The sequence below is a fragment of the Balaenoptera acutorostrata genome, chromosome 2 (genome assembly GCF_949987535.1).
Source record: "Balaenoptera acutorostrata chromosome 2, mBalAcu1.1, whole genome shotgun sequence".
Classification (NCBI taxonomy): domain Eukaryota; kingdom Metazoa; phylum Chordata; class Mammalia; order Artiodactyla; family Balaenopteridae; genus Balaenoptera; species Balaenoptera acutorostrata.
Window position 1 is genome coordinate 165,592,023 of NC_080065.1, and position 5,615 is coordinate 165,597,637.

Consider the following 5,615-nt stretch of genomic DNA (forward strand, 5'->3'; position numbering starts at 1 on the left):
GTAGATGAGTGGTTGTCAGGGCCTGGGGGGAGGGAGAGAATGGGGAATGACTGACTGCTAATGGGTACAAGGTTTCTCTTTAAGTGATGAAAATGCTCTGGAATTAGATAGTGGTGATGGCTGCACAACTTTGTGAGTATATTAGAAACCACTGGGGAATTCCCTGGTGGTCCAGTGGTTAGGACTCTGCCCTCTCACTGCTAAGGGCCTGGGGTTCGCTCCCTGGTCTGGGAACTAAGATCCCACAAGTGTAAGGTGTGGCCAAAAAAAAAAACTTTTTTTAATTAATTAAAAAAAAAGAAAGAAACCACTGGATTGTACATTTAATTTTACTTTTTAAATTTTATTTTTTGGCTGCACTACATGGCTTGTGGAATCTTAGTTCCCCCACCAGGGATTGAACCCCGGCCCCCTGCGGTGGAAGCTCAGAGTCCTAACCACTGAATCGCCAGGGAATTCCCGGATTGTCCACTTTAGAAGGGCGAAGTTCATGGTACGTGAATTATATCTCAATAAAAAGAAAATAAAGAAATAAGTAGGGAAAAATCAGATAATTTCAGAGAATGGTAATTGCTATAAGTTACCTCAACAGGAAGATGTAATAGAGTGACCTTGGGTCAATCAGGGGGTCCTCAAGGTGAGGGAGAAGCCAGGTGAGCCTGTCTGAAGAGGGACTCTTGAACTGATAGATGGAAAGAGCCCTGGCAGAGCTGGGAGCAGAATCTTCCAGACACAGGAACACAGGCCCTGAGGTGGAATGGTTTACACAAGACCAAGTCCCTTCTGCCTTTAAAAAAAGCCCTCCCTCCTAGCCCCTCTCCAACAGTTGCTGCCTCCTGTTCTACACAGATACGTGTTTTCCAGTCATGGTTTTTGCCTAAGGTCTTCACCTGATGTGAAGACTTTCCAGATTGTTCCGAGCATAGTTGGAGTTAAGGGTACAAATTCCCAGACCTTTAACTTTCATCTGAACTCCTTGCTCTGCCTGAGAAAACACCTCTCTAGTTCTTTCAGATGGCTTCCCACTCATGAGAGAAAAGCCACATCTCACCCAGATGAATCTCCCTGAATGGGCACCTCTGGAGAGGAAGGTGCTGGAGAGCCCTCAGAGCTTCCCAAGGACTTACTTCACCCAGTAAACTCAGGGCAAGGCTTTGGCCTTGTCTGTCAGTCCTACAATTAGAACCCAGCAGGGGGATGGTTGTCATGGGGATGCATATTAACATGCTGGTTTTAATTGAGAAGTGGAGTCAAATCTTTTCCGATTGAAAGTCAGTCTGAGTGCTGCTTCAGCAACACATATACTAAAATTGGAACACTACAGAGAAGATTATCATGGCCTTTGTGTAAGGATGATATGCAAATTCATAAAGCATTCCATATTCTTATATTAAAAAAAAAGTCAGTCAGTTGGCTGAGGGATTTGATGATGGGGCCTGGTTTTGGCATTTCAGACACATGAGAGATGTTTTCTATAAATTGATAGAGTTGAATCTACAGCCCCAAGGTTTTGATTAAGATGTATTTAAAGCACACATATAGTACACCAAAAATTATATTATTTGTAATATATGACTTAAAATTAGATACCGACTTTCAAAGATGAGTGGGTATATACATATTCTCTTGAAATTCTTTTCTTATGAATTTATTTACTTATTTATTTTTGGCTGCGTTGGATCTCTGTTGCTGCGTGCAGGCTTTCTCTAGTTGCAGCGAGTGGGGGCTACTCTTTGTTGCGGTGCGTGGGCTTCCCGTTGTGGTGTCTTCTCTTGTCGTGGAGCACGGGCTCTAGGCACGCGGGCTTCAGTAGTTGTGGCACGTGGGCTCAGTAGTTGTGGCGCATGGGCTTAGTTGCTCCGTGGCATGTGGGATCTTCCCTGACCAGGGCTTGAACCCGTGTCCCCTGCATTGGCAGGCAGATTCTTAACCATTGTGCCACCAGGGAAGCCCCTCTTGAAATTCTTCAAAGGGGTACTTGATTAAAAAATTTGGAAGACTGGGCAGTCCAGTGGTTAAGACTCTGCACTTCCACTGCAGGGGGCCCAGGTTCGATCCCTGGTTGGGTAACTAAGATCCCTCATGCTGCTCCGCACGGCCGAAAAAAAAAAAAATTGGAAGACCATCCACTTTACTAAACCCTTACCCCAGAGTCTCGTCCCTGCCTTTATATTACCTGACCTCCTTTTAGTGTTTATTGAATGACTGCTGGGTATAAACTCTGAGCCACCCCATCACTTGCCAGAGCAGGACCTTTTATAAGCCACTGCTTCTTTCTCAGCCTCTGTTTTCATCTGTAAAATAGGATAATATCCTGTTTTTGCAGGGAGAAGATGGGTGGTTGGGTGTAAAATGGTAACCCTTAGGCAGGCAGAAGGTAGAGCCACTCTCCTGGCCACAGGCTGCAGACCTCCCCCTTCCTCTGACTGCATCCCCCCAGAGCCCAGCATTCTTCAACTTCCCCTTCTTCCCCTGGGAATCAGTACGTTCAGAAGTGCTCCTCTGGAGGCTAAGGGTACATCTGAAAAATCAAGTGCCCAGAGAAGGAGAGGTTTGGGGTGGGGGAGGGAGACTGACGTGTTGGGCTGGGAAGCCTCGTGGCATCTGAAGGAGGTGTCTTCTGAGCAGCTGCTCTGTGCAGGCCCTGTCTACATTCACATATTTAATCTGCACAACCACCCCATTTGTGAGGCTCAGGGAGAGGAAAGGACTTGCTGGTAAGTGGCCCCGGCTGCAATTTGAACCGACATCTATCTAACTCCAGATCCTATAGGCTCTCTTACACTTTCTGAAAGTGTTGTCTGGCACAGAGACTTGTGTGTTCCCCAAACATCCCTGAATCCTTTTAGGGATGGTTTTGCACAATCATTTAGTCCACAATTTGAGCTATAATTCTTCTGTCTTTTGGAGACACAGACTTAGAGAAGAGGGGAGGGGATAGATGAAGCATTAGGAAATGTTTCCCAGCACTTACTGCGATCCTCACAGTCCTGGGCTTGGTCACTGGAGGTCAGAGAAGCATATGCGCTCTGTCTTGTATAAGGGGCTCACCAACTGGCTGGGACCAGAAATGTAAAGCCAATAGTTACTGCAGGGGCTCATTCAGGGAAAAATGACTGCCTGTAAGGGTGGAATCAGTGGAGACTGCCAAGAGGAGGAATCTTCTAAACTGGGCTCTGAAGGATGAGTAGGAGTTTGCATGACAGGGGAAAAAGCAGAGGGACCAGCATGAGTGCAGGCTGGGTGGGATGTGGCCTGTCCTGGCACAGTGAGTATACTGGGCAGCCGGGGAAGTGATGAGGGCAGGAGGGCAGGGATTAGTGGGCACTACACACAGGGCTTTCAGAAAAGAATGTTTGAGAGACAGAACAGTTGAAGGTGAAAATTTGAGTCCCTGGGGTGGGGGCTAGGGCTGGGGCTACAGGGTCAGGTTAGCTGACAGAAACCTGGCATTTTGGGTAGGAAGGAAACTACTGGAGGGCTGCATGGCTTCAAATGTGGCCTAATCTTCCTCGATCTTAAGTTCCTGATCCAGTTCTGGGGAAACCACTTGGTGAGAGAGAAAGAAAACAATTCTTGGACCCCTCACAGGGATGGTTGTGGTGTTCACCAGCAGCGTTTGGGACTAATCACCAAAGGCCTCCAAACCTGGCTGTTTCATCAGAAAGCAGATGCTGCTCCTGTCCAGTGGGGATGAAGAGCTTGCACTGGGAGTTGGGGTTGGGAGTCTGACTTTGAATAGGTCACGCTTCCTATCTGGAATATGGGGGTAACAAGAGTACCCATCTCAGGATTAAATGAGAGCGTGTCTTACAGAGTAGCTGGCACAGAAGAGAAGCCACACTGTTATTGTAACCTAACAGTCCTAGCATATCCCAAGGCAAGGCCCTTGTGTTTCTAGAGGAGGTATCAATCTCTTCTGGACACTGCTGGCAGAGTGAGCTTTCAACTGCACAAATGAGATTCTTAACTTGCTTCTTAACCTTCCATGGCTCCCTGCTGCCTTCCAGATAAAGCCTGAATTCTTTAACTTGACCAAGAAAGCCCTGCACTGTCAGGCCCCTGTGGCTTTCCCCATCTTCGTCTGAGGCCTCTTATTGCACTCATCACCTCTACTGCTCCCGCCACGCACTACCCTCTGGCCACACTGAACTGTGGTCAATTCCTCCAAAGCCCGGTATTTCTCTGGGCTCTTCTGCTGGAATCTCTAGCTCATCCCCTCCTTTCTAAGCTATTCCTGTGAGTCCTTCTGGACTCCCTCTGGATGTCACTTCTGTGGAAGACCTTCCCTGTCCCTGAGGTCACCCCAGCTCCCCCAGCACCTCTGGCTTCTCTCTCAGTACTCAGCTCTCTACCTTGTTACTTCTCTGCCTTTCCCACAAGGCTCTGAGGGGGAGCTCAATAATTATCTGCTGAATTAATGAATGAAAGGGGGGGCAGTTGTAAGAAAAAAGAAGTACACTGGTGGAATGTCTCGACAGGTATCTCTTTCAGCAGGTTAGGAGTAACAGTAATTTACAGATGAAGAAACTGAGGCTAAGGTAATCTCACTTTGCCTGCCACTCAAATTCCTGAGCACCTGTGGGCAAGACACTGTGCTGGGCCTTCTCACAGACAGTACCTGGAAGGCGTGCTGGCTAAGAGCAAGGGATGTGAGGCTGATCACGCCAGGTGATAGGACTCTGAGACCTTGCAGAAGGGCTTAATCTTTTGGACCTCATTTCTTCACAGGGCTGCTAAAGGGTTAAAAGAACTCATGCGTGTCAAGTGCCCAGCATGATGTCCAGTACACAGCATAGACTCAGAGAGTAGTTATTGATGCTAGTCTCTGTCTTAAGCATGGGAGGCACAGGCCCAGAAAAGTTCCCTGTGCTGAGACAAGGAGGGCCAGCCACAGCCCTATCCCTCCTTCCCCCACTTCAGAAGCCAGTGTCCTTGTGAGAATATTGGGTCCTGTGGGTTGCCCCAGCCCAGATCTGGCACACATGAGGTGCTTGGCCAGTGCCTGCTAGATAGGAAGGCTCCAGTGGGGGCTACTGTGAATGAGACCTCTGCAGCCATATTCCACTCTAAGAGGCAGGAAGGGACCCTTGAGTCATTCCAGGAAAGTCCAAGAGATTTTCTCTGGGATTCCAGTCTTTTCCCCGAGACCATCAGTAAGCTGTTCATCCCCAGCTGCCTGTCCCCCTTTAGCCCCTACTCCTATTCCGTGGGGCCTGGGAGGTTGGAGAGCGGGGTTCCTCTAGGGCAGGGATGTGTAGAGGTCAGCCCTGGGGGGAACCACTGTCCCGGCCCCTCTTCACACCTTAGCACCTTTATTTAACTGTTTCTTCCTAAGGCCTGGGGCTTCCTAAGGCAGGCATCTCATCCTTTGTTTACCCAGCACCCAGCAATACTGCCTGGAATGCAGGAAATGGTTGCTGAATGAAGCGGTGAAACACATTTCAGCATTCATCAAGTGCTTAGTCTGTATAGGCCCCTAACACTTACTTTCACCTTGCAAGGATCCTCACAGCCACCCTGTGCATTGGAAGCCACAGGTGAGGAAACTGAGGCCTGGGGCTGTTAATCGACAGGCTCAAGGCCATACAGTGGCAGCTCACAGGCCCTCAGGA

The 5,615-nt window shown here is 48.6% G+C and overlaps 1 non-coding gene across 1 annotated transcript; it reads left to right on the plus strand.

Annotated features, from left to right (window-relative positions):
- Nucleotides 1-1,281: 1,281 nt before the first annotated feature.
- On the plus strand, nt 1,282-1,387 carry LOC114236272 (U6 spliceosomal RNA). Its single transcript, XR_003622243.2, has one exon. It is a non-coding gene; the product is annotated as a U6 spliceosomal RNA (small nuclear RNA).
- The last annotated feature ends 4,228 nt before the right edge of the window (nt 1,388-5,615 follow it).